Raw genomic sequence first — 21,056 nt, 5'->3', positions numbered from 1 at the left:
AAAATTAGACAGCTCAATAATCAATCTGTGTTACTCTGTTCTAGTAAAGAATAGGATATGAAATATAGAACACATAAATTACACCTTTTTTGATGAAATTATTTCATATTTTTCATTTTTATTGTCATATCTTTCAATTAAAATAGTAACTTTCCATGAGGAATTAGAATGATTATATTTGGCTTGTGGTCTTAATTTCTCTCTTTTTTTTTTTTTCTGCTTTTCCTATTAGCTGATGTACTGATGAGTATTGCACTTATAAAATTATATTACATGGATCCTACCATTCCATTACTTCAGCAGAACAGAACCTGTGCCAGCCCTGTTACAGCCAAAAGTAAGAAGAAATGGCTTTCACATTTAATTCATTAAATAGGTGCGACAAGCACCTATTTAACCAAGTATGGTAGCTGACTGCTGTGTAAAAGCCTTTAAAATAGATAAGCTAAATGATTTATGTTTTATACAGTCTGGGTGCACGGCTAAAATTATCTACAATATAGAATTTGGGCAAATGCTACACTCTAGGTATCAGCACTCATTTAAAAGGCCCTCACAGCTAACACTCAAGATTTGTGTCTCTGACTATGCCTGAATGCTGATGTATTGTAATGAGATCAGTCTAGGACCACTTCTGCAGAAGGGCTTACAGGGGGGCTTCAGAGAGAGAACAACCCTGTGCAGCTCCCATGCCAGCACTACTCTCAAACAGCCGCTAGCTGCTGCTCCCACATAAAAAGGGTGGACAAGGATCACAAATTAAGACCGCAGTATTTCAGTCACACTACCTAGCTTTTAAAATTACAGTTAAGAAAAGGCCAGCTCCTGGAATGCCTTTACGTGGTTGAGAACCATATCTAGGCTCCCCTAGCCCTGGGAGATCAAAAGGCACCAATGCTCTCAGCTCTGTACAGTTAGGATGCAGTGTGTCACTTTGTCATATGAATGACAGAAATGGAGTTAAAAGGAGAGTCTTCTGCCATGCCAAGCTCCTTATTTTTAGGCTGTATAGAAAATCTGAGATAATCTGTGATAATACAACTATTTGTGGGCTTCGCTGTAAATACCAGGTGCAAAATGATACACGTTAAAGCAAACAAACAAACCATAAAGCTAGCCTTCAAACCACCCTTTGGCTTTCGACTTTTGCCTGCATACATCTGCCCCTTTGCAGGCTGTCAAATAATTACATGCACACTCCATTGCCCTGCAGCCTCTGAGGAGTTCGAACCTGAGTTGGTAAGCTCCTGGCCTTCACACAAAAGACAGTAACAAAGAAAACAGTTTTCCTTAGCAGCAAGTAACATCTAAAAACCTGCTAGCTGTCTTCTCTCCTATATTTACTGCAGCTAATTACTTGCATAGTCAATAGCCCTTCCAAGTATGCCAGCTCCCTGTTTGTATGGTAATTAACTGAGGAGAAGAGCACAGGAGCTAGGGTACACCTCTTTTGTACCAGTACATGCCTCAGATACTAGTAAACGATTAGCAATATTCACAGGGAGACGTGAAGCTGCATACTCGTAATGTCTCCCGTAACTGACAGCCAGGCTACAAAGGGACCAAAAGAAGCTTGTGTCACCAAACTTTAGCTTTGACCTTGATTGCACATGAATTCATCTGAAGTCCTGCTTTCAATACTGATCCTTTTGGGAATCTGCTGCTGAAACATTTGTAATATGCAGAGAAAATCAAGACACAACAATGTAAGTGCATTAATAATTAAAATGTGAACATTCAATATACCGTATCTTTTAAAATGATGGATTTAACAATTTGATGCAGTGAACGAGCATTTTCAGAGAAACAATCTGTGTATTTCCTGAAGATCTGGGAAGAGTTCGTACTGAAAAATATATCTGTGGTACACTAACTTCCACTGATAGTTTAGAAAGATGCTGAGATCAACAAAACTTCAAGACGTTTTTTATGACTACCCAGTGAGTATTGATGTTCCCAGATGTGCCAAGCACAAGCACCAAATCAAGACAGTCAAAGTTTATTGTTTTATCTTCAGATTTACAAAAAGGCAACTTCTGTTATAGTAATTATATGCAACTAGAAAGGTAAGGTGTTAATCTGCTTGATCTTTTCTTTGTGAATGAGTATGGCCTGTGGAATACCAATGATCGGAGAACTTTTAGTGCTGATTTCGAGCTATCACAGTCAGACATCACTTACTTACTTTGCACTTCAAAACCCGTTGTGGCTACTGACCTGGTGTGATTGCCTGTCCAAATGTGCACTGCCCAAGCAGGAACCAGGAGGAGAGCACAACACCCCGTTATTCTGTCCATCTCCCGCAGACCAGGCCTGTAAGAAAGGAGAAAAGAAAGCCAGGTTACTTTGCAGAAATATCTCCATCTGAGACTATCAACAATATTGTGGGGGTTGTTTAAAAAGGAAAAAAAAAATACAGCAGCATAGAGCCTATCGTCTACATGGGTAAAAGGAGATGATACTGAGCTTACTGAAATCTTCCAACACATGGACAGTCCTCTGGGACACATAGCAACATAAGAGGAGTCTGCCGAAAAAAAACACTAGAAGAGAAAGAGGTGGAAATTAGGAAAACCTAAACTCCACAGGGAACTGAGCAGGGGAATGAAAGAGAAAAACAAAATCGTGGGCTGTTGCACACTGCTGAGAGATCAGAGATAAAGTAAAAAAGTGAGGTTCAGAGGGTTCAGTTGGACGTGGAAAGAGAGAGTGAAGAAAGTGAAGAAATACCAGTGTCAAAGAGGTACCGTAAGTTTGTGTGAGAAATTAGGGGAAAAAATATAAGAAAAAGAAAGCACAAATGATACTCAAAGGATTAAGGATTGTGAAGGCATTACTAAGACAATGAGATAGGGGATGGCAGGCAGAGACAAATAATGAAGAGCTCTACTGATCATCCAGAAGAAGATGACAGAAGAGAGGCAGGTGGTGAAAACAAACTGTGCTGGGAAGAAGTAGGATGGCTGTACTGTTTGCTTTGTGAAAACTGATACTTTTTGGTCAGACCATTACCCTCTTTGATTTCTCTTCCCTCTTTCTGTTTTAGCAGTTTGCAGACACACTTGAAAATAAACTTTTAAAGTACGTATAGTCCTTGAATTGGGGATCGTTGCTGTGTTTCAATATGTACACACCCTCATACAATAGTGCAATTTAAATCTCCTTCCTTCCAGCACCCATTCTATACCTAACCTCTGTTTGCCATAGCCTAGGACCCAGTAGGGCAACAGATTCTGGAACGGGGGAATGGGGTTTGTGGTCAGTCTATAGCGCTTCACCTCTGCCTCTCCTTCATAGCCATTCCTGTCCCCTGTGCTGTGAGGTCCCTCCCACAGGATGCAGTGCTTGCTGAACTGATCCTGCGCGGGTTTCCCACAGGCAGCAGCTCTTCAAGAACTGCTCCAGATATGGGTCCGTACCACGGGGTCCATCCCTCAGGAGCAAACTGCTCCAACCTGGATCCCCCACAGGCAGCAGCTCCTGCCAGGTCACCTGCTCCTGCGTGGGCTCCTCTCCATGGGCTGCAGCTCCGGCCTGGGGCCTGCTCCTGCAGAGGTCCTCCACAGGCTGCAGCTGCCGTCAGTGTAGGTCCACCCGCTCCACCATGGTCTCCTCCACAGGCTGCAGTGTGGAACCCTGCTCCACCGTGGCACTCCATGGGCTGCAGGGGGACAGCCTGCTTCACCATGGTCCTCGCCACAGGGGACTTCTGCTCCGGTGCCTGGAGCACCTCTCCCCCTCCTCCTTCCCTGACCTTGGCACCTGCAAGGCTGTTCCTCACTCCTCTCACTCTCCCAGCTGCTGTGTAGCAGAGTTTTTTTTTTTTTTTTCTCTCCCCTTTCTTAAATACGCTCTTACAGAGGTGCAAACAACATCGCTTATTGGCCCAGCCCTGGTCAGCAGTGGGGCCCTTACCTAACATGAGGCAGCTTCTAGATCCTTCTCACAGAAGCCATCCCTATGGCCCCCTGCTACCAAAACCCTGTCACGCAAACCCACTACAGGTTGCAAGCAAGCAAGGAACTTTTTTAATTGCATGCCAGCCATTTGCTTCCTACACAGACAGATGTGATCTCACAGAAAACAAAATCATGACAGTTATCTTTTGGTCCCAGAAATTCATATGAAAGTTTATTTTCAAATACTGGGTAAAAGGCAAATACTGTCCCAGTATTATACTCACTCTTATGCAATATAGTTGTCAGGTACTCTGAAAGCTTCTGGAGCCATTATTACCGTTTTTTTTTCCTTTTTTTTTTTTTTTCCTTTTTCTTTGTATGATTGACCCTTAGTTCAGGTTATACAAGATTTTAGTTCTACATGTTTACAGCGTCTTTATAACAGAATATTCTTGGAATTAATCCCAAAAGCTGGATATCCCAAAAAATAACATTTGAGAATAGTTTGAGTGAGATAACCTAACCCAACACAAAGGACTGTAACATTGATGGGATTATGCCATCCAGTACCTTTTTAAAGTCCAGAGGTACATCACAGCAAAGACCGATATCCCTTTTCAGTGAATAGTTTTGGGAGGGGAAGCTGGTTTGGTGTTTAAATGAAAACATGACTACAAGTACGCAACTTCATTGTGCTTACTGGTACATTGTTAGAGAAGAAATAGAATGGCTGAGCACAGGTGGATTACTTCATCTAATACAACAGCGGTATCAGTTGGAGCTTTGCCACTGACTTGAATAGGAGCAGGACAGAAACACACCTTTGGAAAGGCAATGTGAGTCTTGGATCAAGACACTTGTGCGTTAGAGCTCAGTCTTAGCAAAACAGAGGAGATGTGAACCTTCTACCTCTATGTTTAATCTCAGTTATAGTAAAGACTAATCAAAACTATAGTGCTCAAACTCATCTTTAACTGAGAGCAGGAACTACATCTGCTGTGAGAACTGGGGGAGACAGAACAAAAGTTAGAAAAAAGAAGGAATGGAGGACTCCAAGAAATAGAAAGTCTCCAGAAACATAGCAAGACACTGAAGGTATAAACAAGAATTTTATGTAAAGACAAACTGAGGTCCTAAAATGGAAGACAAGAAAAAGATACCAGTTTATTTCAATATTGCAATTCAGGGGCACTTATTTTACTTTGAGCAATCTATACTTAGAAAGGTAAGTGAGGACCAAGTCAGTTATCAGATAAAGATTGAATTATCAGTTACAAAATTTATAGAGTGCTAAACTCCTTAAAATAATACAACTTCTGGAAATTATTTCTTCATATGAAGAACCATGAACAAGGAGATTTGATAGATTCACTTATGCTGAGGCAAACACGTCATTTTAAACTGTGGAACTGCTTATCCAAGGCCAGATGGTAATGGGGATCAAAGACTCATAACTGGAAAAGATCACTAGACAGATTAAACTTATAGAAAGCTATTAGAATGTGAAAAAACTGAGAATGAAACAGGACCAGATAGTAAGTTTTGAAAACTAAACAACAGAATGTAACATTAGACTGGGTTAGCGATGAACATAAACACAGGGCTACAGAGGAAAAAATGAAGTAAAATATTATGGAGAAATTTGCATAATCAAACCAGACGGCGTTTGAGGCAAGAAAAACGGTAGTAAAGGAAGACCTAAACCATGCCCTGACTTTGGACACTCTCTGTAGCTGCAAGCAGCACGTCAGTTTTACAAAAGCCTAGAAGACAACCAGACGTGTTTAAAAGGAAAGACATATATGCATGTTGTGCACAGCAAAGAGGACTTTTCTCCATCAGCTCTGAAGTCTGCTGTGATATTTCTGCTGCCTGTTCTTCACAGTTTCCAAACCATCGGTTATGCTGCAGATGCAAGCCTTTCTCTCTTTTTCCAGCCTGTACTGAGAAAGTTTCTCCTGGCTGAGCTTTTCCTTTGCTGAAAGCAACCAAGCCCTCCCTCCAGAAGGTCTGCGTGACCCAGTGCAACAGCCATCACCAGGCAAACTGTTGGGTTCCTGTTTTGCTGTGCAGACATGTATTTTAAGAACTGTTACAGACTGCAACACACAGCAGATAGTGAACAAATAGGACATGTGCAATCTCATTGGAAATGTGTAAAAGAAGAACAAAATTCCCAATGAGTTAATGTATGTTGTGAAGATAATGATATTATTGACTTCTGATATGCATACAAAACCAGAACAAACAGAAAGCAATAATTATGACTGCATCAGTGTCCCATACTGTGCTTTAAAATATGGTTAAAGAAACATCAGTTTCAAGGCCCTCAATATGGAGCAGATTTGTTTTTATATACCAGAAAAATAGTTAATTTTGGTTCTGAGTTATCACTTCCAAAGTCTATTATTAGAACTTTAGTAGGGAATAAAATCACTGAACATTTAATTTCAGATATAAAATTTCTATTTGCAAGATATGACATACCAGCGGAGACAAAGGCAGATAACATATCGTAATTTGATTGTTAAGAATGTAAAGGATTAGCAAGAAAGCATGATTTTAAATGTTTTCTTAAGTCCAGGGTATCCAAGGTGCTTGGCCTGTGGAAAATAATGGCTAAAAACTGATGAAAAATGCTTTTAAATTATTTGAAGAATCAATGGCAGATTTCTGTTTGGCATTATCATAAATGCCAATTTATCATCAAATTATCATTGTCCTCAGAACCTGATCTATGAGACACAAAACCAGGTTTAATAGAAAGTTTAGCATTTTCTACACAAGAATTGAATGTCCTGCTCAACTGCATAGCCACCGTGGCAAACACAGCAGTCTTGAAAATTCTACAAATGCTTCAAGATTTTTTTTTAAATATTCATTTTGAAGCACCGACTTTGCAGCCACATGACAATTCATGTACAAGCAACTGCAGAGCACAGCTCTTTCAACCCTTTTTATCAAAGTTTCTATGAAATGATTATTTACCAAAGACATGCCTGTAAAAAAGACCTCTTACTGGACTGGACTGCGTGGTCTAGTTCAAACCAGTTGCTATAGATTGGTGTTACCATAAAGGGAGAGAGAAGTCCCTTTGCTTACACATTTTTCTTTTTATCCCACTTGTTATATGAAAGGCTCTGAGCTCTGCACTCTAATCTCTCAGTAATAGCCATATATTTACAGCGCATTTTGAAAAATAGAGAAAGCAGCACACAACACAGCCGGAGAAGTAAACATACCTTTGTGCAGGACAGTGCTAATAAAACCAGACCTGTCTGAAGGCCAAATTATTTCTGAATGGTTTCCTCCAGTAATTAGCTCTACTCGTTCAGTGTTAGTTTTCCATTAGGCTCCTAATGTAACCTTTTGAAATGTTTACAATAAGTTTAATTTCTTTAATCAAGTAATTCAAATGTCTCAAGGAATGTTAGTCAAATCATACGTCTGAAATTCTTATCACTTGAACTTCTTGATTCAAGGGAATGACTCCCAAATGATACATAAATTAGGAGCACTTTCTTAAAGTAAATTAAGAGTAATTTCTGGCATGCTTTTGTATGTTACTTTTGCAATATGTAAATTCTGGAGAAGGCAGTCATCAACAATATTATTCCTTAGGGAAAAAAACTTGAAATACAAATCTTCTCTCTCTCTCTCTCTTTTTTTTTTTTTTCTTTAAGCTTTAAAACACTTATGTCACATTAAGAGTACTTTAATAAGCCAAACATTAGCAGCCTCTAGTGCAGGTCTCTAATAAGAGCTGGTCACATATGGGGTCAGCCAGCGCTTCAGGATATGCTACTTCCAATAGTTTCTTACCAACATCACTACTTGGTCTATATCCCAACACAATTCAGAAAATATTCATAGTATCTGTGATAACCAAGCACTGGGAAAAACACGGTCCCTGTAAGAGCTGCATTTCAGAGCCTTCCAGCGACTGTTTCCCAGCTTCTCTTCCATTATTTGATTGCCATTATTGTCATCGCTGCTGCGAGATACAGCCCTTTTTGAAATAATCTGCATGACCTCTATCTCCAATTCTTCAGAACACGGTGTATTCATTTCACTTTTTTAACATCTTTTCAGTTTTTAGCAAAGTATTCATCTAAAACGGGTGCACTGTCTGGAAGTAAATTACAAGGGTAAAAGGGTATTTCAAGACGACTGAAAATGTATCTCTCAGGCTGTTTCTTTTTTCTATTTCCCAGCTAGTTTTGCTTAAAAAAAAAAAAAAAAAAAAAAAAGTGGTTAGGAAATCTTATTGTAAAGTCAAACACTTTTTTTTTTTCCTATTTCAGTGGAGTTCTGTGTCCATCATGTCACACTCAGAGATCTTGATAAAATACAGAGCTGCACTTATAAACATGAAATCTGGTTGTATAACAGAGAGAGCTGCAATTAAAAAAGCAAGTTTTGTTGCGTTTTTTTTAAACTCTCAGAAGAGTCCATCAATAGGAGGTTGTCTCTAAATACAGACAAATGAAACATAAAGGTACCGGCACAAATAACATACATTATGACTCAAGCACAAGTAAATTGCAGTTCTTCCCCAGCGTATTCTTGAGTGTTGAAGAAAGGTTAATTTATAACAGCAACAAAATATTACTTCTTCCCCCATCCTAACTTTTCCTGTCTTATTCAACTGTCAGCACAGGAAAATAATTTCCTTTTTTTCTTCTTCCCACCTTTTCTGAAGAGGGAGCCCTACTCAACTTAGTTTTCCAACCACGCCTCTGGAATTGAAATAATTTCCTTTCACAAAATTCAAAACGCATAGCTCTGAGGAACAGCAGCCTTTTGGGGATTTTCACTCATGTGCTGGTCTCAGATCTGAAGCACAACTATTATGGCTGTGTAAGTGTTCTAGTTCACATCAGGATGATGTTATAATGCCAATTTCACTTTCTGTACCTTGGTTCGCACCATGGATAGTCTCAGAACACCTGAACGGGGTTCCTCTGGGAGGAAGCCAAACCAGAAGATGTTCTTCAGCCCCTGCTGGGTATTCAGTACAAGAGACCATGCTAGATTTATGCTGACAGAAAGTAGTGTTGAAAAATAGAGGATCTGTAGAATGAAACTCTGAGACTGAGGACCTGTACGATGTGCATTTCTAAGATTTTTATTCTGGAAAATGTTACCTTATCTAAACTAGGAGTTATCCACAGAGCCTGCACAAGCACCAATTGTTTGGTTGGAAATCCAAAGCAGGTTGAGTTTCCTAGTAATTTCCTGAGCTGTCTTTACTATACCATTGCTTTGCCTTTAGAAAATGAGCTAACCTCCTGAGAGCAGGTCAGCATGCAGCTGCTCCCCAAGGGACTTGACCTTCATATCTAACATTATGTGGAAATTTTACTTGCATCTTTGCACTTTTGCAGTGTTGCTTAACACAATATAAGCATCAAGGTAGGTTAGGTGCAGAATACCATTAGATCAATTTCAGCCTAGAAAACAGCATTAAAAGAAGAAATTTTATTTACCTATGGATGTCATATAGCACTATTTCTGCTGAAGTGCTGTGGCTACAAAGCAAGGAGTACTCCCAGGTTACCGCTCTATGATGGGTTTGGAATGGTTTTGCTGAAATATCCTATTCCCCCAAAGCCAAAATGTTTTCACTTTCATAAATCTCTTTGTAAAAGGACATATGAATAAGACTTCCTTGACTTTTAGCAACTCAGGATGACACATTCTGCTCTGGATTAAGCAGGAATTTCAACATCTCCCAGAACTCAAGTGAATATCTGAGGCTGCAGGTTATATTCACACATACATACTCCTATTTCTCTTCAGCACTGTTCTTTGCATGGAAACACCGTCACCCTCAACAAGCTCTAGAGGCCAGTCAGTCCCATGAAGTGTGGACTGACATCTCAAGAAGATCTTAATAACAATAAGGCTTTGCATGTTACATTTAAGAGACGTTTTTACATAATCATTTACTAGCTGAGAGAATAAGGAATATAATTAATAGTTAAATGGCATGATTTCTACAATTTGTAATTCCCCAATTGCTATTTTGGATTTCTAACTGAACATTAAAATGTCATAACCTAGTGGCACCAAACACAAAACACGTAAAATGTCAATGAGTTAAGAAAATGACTTGAAAAAATGAGGTTCATGAAGTCCAGATCTGTGATGTAAAATGTACAATGTCTGATGGCAAGAATTGCATTCTGCAGGAGCAGTTCTTTTCAGTGTTGTATACTAGAGGATAGAGAGCACAAAGCGTCTATTTCAGAATCACAGCTTTCCACTTCCCCTGCTGAGATGTCAGATAGGCTTGGGCTAAATGTGATGGCAAGTGTTCTGGGTCCCGTCTGTCAGGTTCTCCCATGCTTAATGAACAGCATGCTCTTTGATGAAAATACTGTGTAAACAATGAAGTAGCACATTGAAGAGGTGTAAATGAACTTTCTTCTGCAGTATCTTCCGTCGGAACAGGATTTGGAACTTTTAAGGCAGCCCTGCAAAACCCTACTTCGTCCCTAGAACATAATTGTCTCCTGATACCATCGATGTATCTGGGGCACGGTAAAGCAGTTTAAGAAGGTCTTTCATTAAGTTTTTCACAAATACAAATCATTCATTTTTTTATATGAAGTCTGTGGTTCCAATGGATGGACTGTAAGAGAGTTGCCTAAATCCTTGCTTGTTCCTATGACCTACAAGTAACACCATCTCAACTGTAGGTACAGGACTAAACTACTTCGGCCAAAAGAATACACGAAGATCATGAAATATTCTTTTGTGCATGGATATATAATCATCTTCCAAATCATCATTCCTAAAAATCACCACTCTAAAGGCTATCTGTAGCACAAGTGCTCAGAAGTATCAAATAAGGGAATCCCACAGCTATTAAAAAGATTATTATATTCAAGAATGAATACAGGTTGATCCACTAGTGGTGTGCATGAAAGCAACTCTGCTAGCTTTGGTGACTTAAAGTGTCTAATGAGTTGTAGATCTCCAATTATCTTGCAGCTTCCCATTGGCCAGGATAGTCCCTGGCTTCCCAGCTGAGGTTACAATTAACACAGAAAATAATAGCAATTTGTGATACAGGCAGTCAGCGTTCATTCCTATTTCACCCAATCTTCCCAAAACACACTCACATGCATCACTGTAACATCATGCTCAGATAGCTATGTTTGCATGAAGTGGCCTAATTTACATTGTTTATTCTGCTGAAGTAGGTTTTAATTGACGCTATGATAACAGTAGCAAATAAATTGTTTTAGTTTGTTTGCTACTTTACCTACTTATACTAGTCTAGGGTAAACACCAGTGAATTTACCGCCTAGTATGTATAGCGTAGCACATTGTTTTAATGCTGAAGTGGTTTGCCACACAGCTTGGAGAACTATCCTCTAGATTATTGAAGAATAGGTCAATGCACTGGTCAGATTAATTGTCTACAAACAGTGTTCAAACAGAAGCTATAGAAAAATTCCTTTGCTTTGGGAAAATAATGAAAAAAAGAGTAAATACCACAGATCTATTTCCAGCTAATGTCTTTAGTTAAATTAGCAAAACATTAACAGCAGAGCCATGGATAAGCAGCAAAAAGATTAAGTTCTGGAATGACAGGCTGGTCGATCAAAATTAAATGAAAAGAAAATAAAATTTTCTCAGGAAATAAACACATCGTGTTGTGAGAATATGTTACCATGTCAAGGAATACTGATGTTTCTAGCAAGACTATTAGCACAGCTGTTTTTTCGTAAATATTCCTATCCAAATCACTGTCCTTCTCTACTGCTATACACATTGCAAGTGGTCAGAAGGGAATCCCAGGGAACCTGCTCTGCAACTATTTCTGCACCGTTCAGTCTCATCCACAGGCAGGAAATTTGGTCTCATCATAGTCCTTCTCTGTCTGAAAGGATCTGCTTTCACTGGCGGAAAAATCTCTCTTGTTGAATAAGAACATCCATCATAGTTTAAACGGAATTTCAGGAATGACAGGTACCTTATTTAGATAAGGTGACACATTACTGCTTCCTTTTCCCTCCTTTTTCTTATACAGTAAGATCTATATGGAGAGTAAATTACTCTATCACACCAAGTAAGTATCAAAGTCAAGCTCCATTTTCTGAGTTTCCTATTCCATATCCCCTTGAATTCCTCATCTAGCTGTTTGAAGGACATCTGAAGTGGATTTCTGGTTTCACTGCTCTTAGTATCAAATATTTCTGTTGGCTACGCTGAGTGATAAAGCTTACTGAAATCCTTTTTCCTAGGAGAAGGTTACTGGCAGGAACTGTATTGCTACTGAATTCCTGTTATTGGTTATTAAGAATAGGGACTTCTTAAAAAAAATGAAGCAGCTATAAATATCAGTAATTTAAAATACTTTTTTTCCATGCATTCCATATTGTTTTAAATTGCTTTCATTGTAACTGAAAAAGATTAACGCAGCGAATAGAAGTTAAGAAATTAAGATTTCTTTGAAGCAGTTATTGCCATGTCTGTATCAGAGTGTGACAGCCCCTTCTTTGAGGGACTGACCAGTGCACTGCAAAGCACAGGGCATGCGTGCTGTGACCACGGGATTTAGCCACAAAGTAGGACAATGTGGTACTAGCTGCAGAACTTCCTCAGTCTCGGCTCTAACAACTATACATAATTTTTCTACTTTAGTAGCTATTTTGTAGATGAACCCCCTAAATATGACATAGATGGGCAATTCTGGAAATGAGAGACACTTTTGCTGATTTCAGTAGCACAAACTGTTAAATTGGGCCAGTTGCATGGCATACATCCTTATGTATGGGAAAGCAGGGAATTAAATGGATCCAGGTGGAAAAGACTACCTGACAGATTCCACAGACACTGCCTTTGAGATTCGCCTTGCAACGTGACCCTTATTTACTGTAAGAGTTACTAGTGTGTGACTCAGTATGCTTGAAGATGAAAACAGGAAAAGTATAGCAAAGTTCAGCTTACTAGGAAAATCACTAAAACCAGATTCAGCAACATATGCATTCCTAACAATATGAAGAGTTACAACCACTGCCCTGCTACTAAAAGCAAAATTATTACTTTATGCAATGAGTGGATTGAAACTGAAATACATCTGTTCCATAAAGCTCTGATCAAAGAATCACTCAGAATCCCTGTAGGTAATTTATGGGGGATGGCTAGGGATGGGGAACAGCCTGACAATTAAATACTACTTTAAACAAGGATTTAGCTACAGACTAAGCACACCTCCTCTCTAAGTGCCATTCCAGCTTAGAGAAGGAATACCACACTGATGTAAAGTCCCTGAGACCCCATTAATGGACACTACAGTGCCTTCCCATCTGGCTCATCTTTAGCAAGCCTACCTGAAAGTCTTCAGAGCTATGAAAAATACCTCTCTCAATGGTGCTCTGGTGCTTTCCGCAAAAATCCTTCATACATCCTGGGGGAGCAATTCCTTTCATCTGAGTACAATTTACTCACAGGACAAAATCAATTTTTATCAATACTCTGCAAATGGGCACATGGACTGGAGAGGCGATAATACAGATACCCGAAAGATCCAGGTTACCAGAAGTAGGAGAAATATTTAGACGAAAAATAAAGGCATCACATCTCATCGACAGTGCCTGAAATACAGAGGCAGGCAGTGCTGTCACACTGAATGCAGGTGCCAGGATGTATAAGAAATGGATACTCGTTACACAGAGGATAAAAAGTAAATGGATCCAAAAGGTTGAATTGACAGAGGATACAAGTCAGCAGGTTTCAGAGGAAAGATGAGTCACAATTTTAGCTGCTGAATGAATCCTGACTTGTAATAAAGAATATGATGGACTCAGTGAATTTGCAAGAGCTTAGGGAATGAGCAGAGGTATGTTTTGTTTTCTGGCTGCCAAAGTGGATTTCTTATAAACCTGTTGTGACCATTCCACATCCGTGTAACCTGCAAGGATGAGCAACATGAAGATAAATATCTAAGGAATGAGGATACATTTCAAGTTGTATTTAAACACAAGGAAAAGCAGCCAGGTATGAGTCTTCTATATCTGTTGAAAATATCTGCACACGTGTTTGTTTTTTTTTTTTTTTTCTGCTCTAATGTGTACCTCAGGCTTTGCTGGAATGGGTCCTAAAACAGCCAGCATCCCTCTTACTCTGCTTCTGCTTTTCATTCCTACTAAGCGAATAATGCACGGTATGTCAGAGATGCACTGAGCCTGTGGCCAAAGCCAGGAGCACTGCTAGGTGGAGAGGACAGTTACAGAGCACACGGGGGGGGTGGACGAAGAAGACTTTATAGACAAGACAAGAAGGATATCAACAAATGCAGGAGGACAACCCTTTTTTGGGAAGTCTTTAGCACATCAATTGTAGCTGACAATGAACGCCCCTACTCAGCCAGCCAACCTACAGCAATTTCCCAAGCTGCCTCCACCTGAGGCAGGACATAAGGAAGAGAGAAAGAAAGGGAACAGGCAGAGAAATATTTTTGCACCTTGTTGCTGGCTTTTCTTTGCACTATAGTAGGTTTGTCATCAGTCCTAATGGAGATAGGTTGCTGGAAGAATCCGAATTCCAATAATTTTTATTCACAATAACCTCCACCCTTCCTAAGTCAAAAGCTATGAGGGCTATTTTCAGGACAAGCCTAAAATGAACCCTGTAAGGGCATTCTGCATGTGACCCTTCCATAAATCCAATTCTAAGGGCTGAGGGAGGCAATAGTAAACAGTTAGGGAACCTGTTTTAAAGGGCACCTTATATTTTTGCATACCCTGACAATACTCACCATTAACATGTTTTAGTAGAGATTTTCAATGCAGAGTGGGCAAATCCTCTGTACATCTCACATTAATTAACAGCAAGTGTGTGTGCAATTCCCTATAGTACTTTGATAATGTCAGCTTTTTTTTTTTTTTTTTTTTTTTTACCCATCCATTTAGCATATCCATGTGGAATAGGACGAGTGAAATGTGTATAGTGGTCCTAAATTGCACCTTAAAAAATGTAGCTTTGTTGTGACCTTATGAGAATCTGATCTGTTCAGAAGGATCCTGATCATCTATTCTGGGCAGAGCCAAAAACGTGAAACGCGCTCCATCATAACAGAGGTCCAAGCTTCATCAAGTGTCATGTCTACATTTTTTTTTTTTTCTGTTAGAGGGCTTGGGGGAAGGGTGGGGGAAATAAACCTTTCTGTTTACTCTTAGCTTTGGAAAATCCACTGGGAGGGCCTGCACAATTAACATATTAATGAAGGCTGGCCTCAGATGTGATGCCTGAAAGCAATTATGGGCAAATTAAGAATATTAATGCAAGAGAAAAACTCATGCCTGCTTGGGACAGGAGGAACACGAGCCATTCAGCATTGAAACAGGGATATATATTTTCTTCCTCATATTTGGAGAAGGAATTCCATCTTACCCTGCTTGGAAAAGGCAGCATTTCTAACTCTTGCTGTGTCCACTGACACTGCCATACCCATGCTAGTTTTTACGCTGGTCACCGAGCTGGACGGCAGAATTCAGGCAGCTTAAGCATGGCAGTGTGAAAAGCCTGAAAGCCTGGTCTCAGCTAAAACAGAGGAAATGCATTATTTTTACCACATTCTTGATCTTTATACTTTAACATGATTTATTTGAATCTTCTGGTCTTTTTTTTTTTTTTTTTTTTTTGTGGTACCAGTCACAAACATTAATGACTAGTTGCATTCAGTCTTAAATTCATTAACTGTGAAGAAACCTAAATTGGCCTTACAGAAAATCAAGCAGAACTGGGTACAACCTGCCTGCACCTTGTGCGTCCAGCACAAGAGGCTGCAGTTTTCCTTCCCTCCTTAGCACCATCTGAGGGCTACACAGAAGAGCTGCCTAGAAAGCAGGCCTTCTCTTCATGGCTGATTTTGTTTCACTCTTTTAAGTCACAGTCTAAATCAGACCAAAAACTAGCATGTGCTAAATTCCCCAGGCCCCGCAACCACTTAGTGATATTGATGTTCCTGTCAGCTTTCATGACCAGAGCAAGAATGACAATTTCACCGAAGAGCAACACAAAGGCTGGCTCTGGGGCTCCGGCAGCAGAAGACTGACCAGAGACTGAAGTCCTGGCAGCTCTTTGCATCCGTGCCCCCCAGGACAACCCATCACACACCCAGGCACTCTCGCTTCGCAAGCCCTTGAACCAGGGACATGACAAATGGAACGTTTGGGGCTCAACAAAAAGGCGTTTTTATATGAAAATTTGTTCTTTTTCTCTGAAAGCATTTAGCCAGCTCTAGATGTAAAGGGTTTTGATAATAAAGAGAAAGTCTTTATTAAAGAGGAAGTCCAGAAAAACCTGGAGGCAGGGAAAGCAGAGTTTTTGAATGCTTAAACTTCTCTCCAGGAAATTTCAACACACATGAATGATGCCCATCAAGCAGTGCTACTGCCCATGATGGGCATCATGGAGCTACTTTCTTAGAAAGCAAAAGCAGCTCAAAGTTGCTTCCCCACTTTGGACAAACAAAAGAGGTTAGAATGAACTCAAGTGGCTTAGTTATTAACCAAATCACTACTATTTCCCTGACTAAATGCAGTGCTCTTGTTTATTCTGATTGTTTTTTGCTGAATATGCTAAGTAGAAAGCTGTGAAAACCTTCTTCCTTGGTATCAACTCTTAGAAAACTCACCTCAAGGATGAGCCTCTGGGTTCTTCAAAACAAGTAAGCAAACAAAAAGTGTTATTAACTTATCTGCCTTACAGGACAGGTAAATGTGCCGCCTATTGTCACCTGATCCGCTTCACCAAACCTGAAGCTACAAACCCCAAAATTCCTTTGCTGAGCTCTGACCGCCTCAGTGCCTTTCCTCGAATAAGCCTTTCAGAGCCAGCCTTCGGGTGCGTGGCCATCTGGGGCTCCTTCCCAGCAGGACGCTCCTGGTGGCACAGAACCTGCTTGCTAACAAACCTCTGCTTGGCTCCGGCATCTTTGTCTGAATATTATTACCGTTAACAAAAGACAACATTTTAGCATCCAAACCTGCCAGAGAAGGGTTGAGGTTTTCTTTGCCAGAACGTCCCTGCCTGTGATTTTCCGCTCTGGAGGAGAACCTTGTTTTCGAGTGCCCCTGTTCGTGACACTAGCAAGTCAAATGTGTTCTTTGCTATGCAGGGCCACTGAGATATCTTCTTTTAACATACTACATCCTGCTTTGCCAGTGGAGACTTCAACATTCCTCTTCCTCCGGCCATACAGCCGGTGAATCAGAATTGCCAACAGGGCCTCTGCTCCCTACTGATTTGCTCAAAGATCTCAACAGCCATGAAAAAAATCCCTGACGATGCAGTTATTTTGAATGTAAGTGGAATACAGCCTCCTACTGGATGGCTGCCAGGATGCCCAGCAGTGTAACACCGCAGAGCCAAAGCGAATATCTAACTTGAAGATCCATTTGCAGACATCTCAGTCAAAAATCTTATTACCTCTGGCAGATTGCAGAACTGTTCGGTTCATTTGTTCAGAATTTACTGCAAATACCGCATGTACTGCTTTAATATAGAAAAAGGTACAGCTCTGCAGCAGAGGGGAAAGCTGCCTGCTTACCTAGGGTGCTCTGGGGCAGGTAGTGACTTCCAGAGAGAGGAGAGACTTTGTTTTGCCCAAGAGCAGCCCATGTGGGAGAAACTAGGCAGGGATGGGCCAAGGGACCTGCAGTGGCAGTGCAGAACGGGATTCCTCCAAGGAAAGCCAGAAACATGCCAAAACATCTCTGAGAAGCAATGGGAAGATGTTTTCTTAGTATCCATAAAGCTGGATCCTTCCCTGGTGGGTTGGGCTGTGTGTGATAACAACATACAGCTCACATCATTTTGGCTCAAACTTGTGAGGAACGGGCTGTTAGGAAGCATGTGGGCAAGAGCCATGAGAGAGCAGAAAGGTAAAACTTCAGACAGAGATTACCTCATTGAGATGGGGACAGTGAGCAAACTAACGCCCATTGCGTACATTAACCAGTAAATGCTTGCTTTGTAGTTTTAACTCCTACATTGCTTACAGAGTCCCTTTGTTCATGGTAGAAGTTGCCCAAAGTGATTCAAATCCATAGAAAGTTGCTTGGTTAGGAAACAGGGCTAGAGGAAAGGCCCTGAGCAGGTATGACACAACAGGGAGAGAACATGCTCCTTTGTAAGACTTATTTTAATCTGCAGAGCAAAGATTGTGGATTTTCTCTATTTAATAATCCTCCTTTAGTTACCTTGTTCAATTTTATATTTTAAGTCTAAAAATTTTATATTTTTAGTCTAATAAAACTTAGCTTTACTAATTGGAGGCATCAGATTTCTTTTTATTTATTCCCTTCAGTAAAAGGGAGGTGGGATAACCACCTCAGGACTCTGGCAAGCTGCAGTTTGTGGTGCAGAGCAACAAAATATTTCTCTTGCCCCTGTGCCCCCGCTCCGTTTACAAGTATAAGAATTTCATACTATGCAGAGATCTGCTACTGAATTAGTTTTACGATCACCCCACAATTAGAGGAGGATACGGTACCAGACTCTGCAGGGGTAGAATCTTACTGTCCCAAGCCACCCTAGTGAATTGTGTGCGCACTAAAAGAATTTCACGTGAAATTCTGTGCATTAGGAGAGCAGGATTAGAGCTATAATTTTTCATACTGAAAACGCTTCTACCTGTCAAATACATCTCTGGAATTGTGAAAGAAAAAAACCAAGAATACATTTGCAACAGCAGATATGAAATATTTATATACATTGAGCAGAAAAATGTAAATAACCTTAGGAAGCAGGAGTATTCAATGTTTTTATGAAAAGCACTGAGCATCAAGACTTTGGAACTATGAAAAACTGTTTTGCTATGAAATTTTCTGCAATCAGAGATCATAACTGAACATTATAATATGAGTTACTGGTATCAATCAGCAAGGTTTCTATTCTTTTGTTGTTGTTGTTCATCTGATGGAAACAAGCAGTTGCATGATTTGTTGACAATTTAGATACAGTAGTTGAGTAAATACGGCTCAGCAGCCTACTGACTCACCCTTTGGGGAGACACAGAAGACTTTAGACTTGGCATCTACCAGAATGAGCTTCCAATAGAACCAGAAGAAGGTACCTGAGCCCCTTTTTTGGATAAACTCACGGACGTGTGAAAACATACCTCTTACTGCTCCCTGATGTCAGCAACGTGTTCACACGGTAGCATGATTCAAAAAGACGGTGCTGTGGGTAGTCCTGCAACTATCACGTCTTAAGCAAACATTTTGTTTGGGAAATCACAGGTTGATTGGAAACACTGCCAGTCCACAGCTGTCATAACAGATGGGACATCCAAGGGTTGGTCCCAGGAAGGACTCTGGGACAGTTAGATAGAGAACCTTCGAAGCCACAGTGTCTGATTATCCCCCAGATTCCCAAAGAATTCAGTTTCCTGCACTGTGTATTGAAATAAAGCATGTTAATGACAATTATCTATTTTTAGATACAACCTTCCTTTTGAAGTGGCAAAATTGTGTACTACAGAACACAAATATAAACCCATGTGAGTTATTGGTCATAAGATTAGAGTTACTACTTATTATTTTAAACTCATATTTCAGAAATCACAGAATACCAAAAATATTCCAGTTAACTTGAGCATTCTGTGTCTTCTCCAGGGCAGTTATTCAATGAATTGTTGATCATTCAGACTAAAAGAAAAGGTGAGGAAAGTACTTAGCTCCCTGAGGTCAGCCCTGGATTCATTCTGAAGCCTCAGCTCGAGCTACGGAATTCATATGCATTTAAAATATCTTTTTAATCTTCAAGCCTTGTATTCAAATGACTTGTGTTGGTTTATATATGGTCTGAATGAAAGTGATTTCATGTTTGAATAGATAATTGCAATTTTCAGCTTCTAGCAACACCTTCAATAGAAAAACGCAAAGAAAACACAAAGGACGGTTGATGAAAAAGGTGATTGCATGAATAACAGCCTTCATGAGAAAACTGAAGAGATGTGGTGTTGTCCGTAGCTTCTTGCTACAGGTAAGAGACAGCAGAAGATTGTAAGAAAATATGTTCCCAGCTGTCTATCATGTGGATTTTACTAACAGCGGCAACAAAAGCAAACCAGTGCCTTGCATCATTTATCAGTAAAGGTCTAAAAAAACAAAAGCAAATTGAGAGAAATATCTCTCAGAGAACAGAAATAAAATGAAAACAAACAAACAAACCGTTCTTGCGTTCTTGCTTGCATTTGTAAAAGAGCCTTCTGAAACAACCTGTAATGCAAGCTTAATAAAACTGAAATTGCCAAATCTCACGCATTTGAAGAGCTGCACAAAAGGACACCATGTTGTCAGCTCTTGATGCACAGCTGTTATTCCTTAAACTGCTCATCAAGGAGATATCAAAATGTAGCTACTCAAATGAAGATGCATGGGACATACAAAAAAAAATAACTACTCACGATGTACATGTACTTATATCACTAATTTTCTGCCTCTTGCATATGTAATGTTTCAGCTGATTTTGAAGGTGTATCAAAATGTAAAGGTGTATCAAGAGTAAAAAAACCAAACAGAACCAAAACAAACAAAACCTCTCAAATGGCAGTGCCAGTGCTAAGTTTACACTATACCATCCTTCAGAAACTCCAGGTTGCCCCAGATTGCCCATCAATCTGAAAGTCATTTGAGATCAAGGTGAAAAGGTGGAAAATGTAATTAAACTGCAAGCGATGCACACACTTTTGTTTTCAGTTTTGTTCAGTGAAATGGGAAGCAATCACGATCTTCTCCAAGCATGAGTAAGATAGCTCTCATGTGGAAAGGTGTTGACTTGTCTCTGACAGGTGTGCTTTATCTTTCTCCAAGGTAAAGCTTTCCGTGGTGATTTCAGTTTTGAATGTGCACACTGCTTTGCGAATAACTTGTGGCCATGAAGATGAGCCCATTAACTTGTTTGCACATCTCAATGGTCAGCGTATGCCAGAAAAAAAGAACAAAAAGCTACACCTTTCAATATGTGACAAAACAAGGGCAGAATTAAAGACAGTGTAGTTCATAAAACACAAAGGAAATAGGGAAAATGTCAAATACTAATTTTCAATATGCGTTGAAAGTTCATCCCAATGTAACTGTTGATATTATATAAATATTTATGTTTATACTGATGTATCAGATATATACATGC

General features: G+C 39.9%; 1 protein-coding gene across 1 annotated transcript in view; it reads right to left on the bottom strand.

Moving 5' to 3' along the window:
* The window catches only part of TMEFF2 (transmembrane protein with EGF like and two follistatin like domains 2), a 329,406-nt gene that overhangs the window by 230,215 nt on the left and 78,135 nt on the right, over positions 1–21,056 (bottom strand). Inside the window, exon 2 of the mRNA XM_080598844.1 lies at positions 2,218–2,313. The gene's annotated coding sequence lies outside the window, so the exon portion shown is untranslated. The remainder of the gene's footprint in view (positions 1–2,217; positions 2,314–21,056) is intronic.

This window comes from Anser brachyrhynchus (genome assembly GCF_964034855.1).
Source record: "Anser brachyrhynchus genome assembly, chromosome: 7".
Classification (NCBI taxonomy): domain Eukaryota; kingdom Metazoa; phylum Chordata; class Aves; order Anseriformes; family Anatidae; genus Anser; species Anser brachyrhynchus.
Note: the sequence above shows the minus strand (reverse complement) of the source record. Positions and strands in the feature narration are given on the sequence as shown.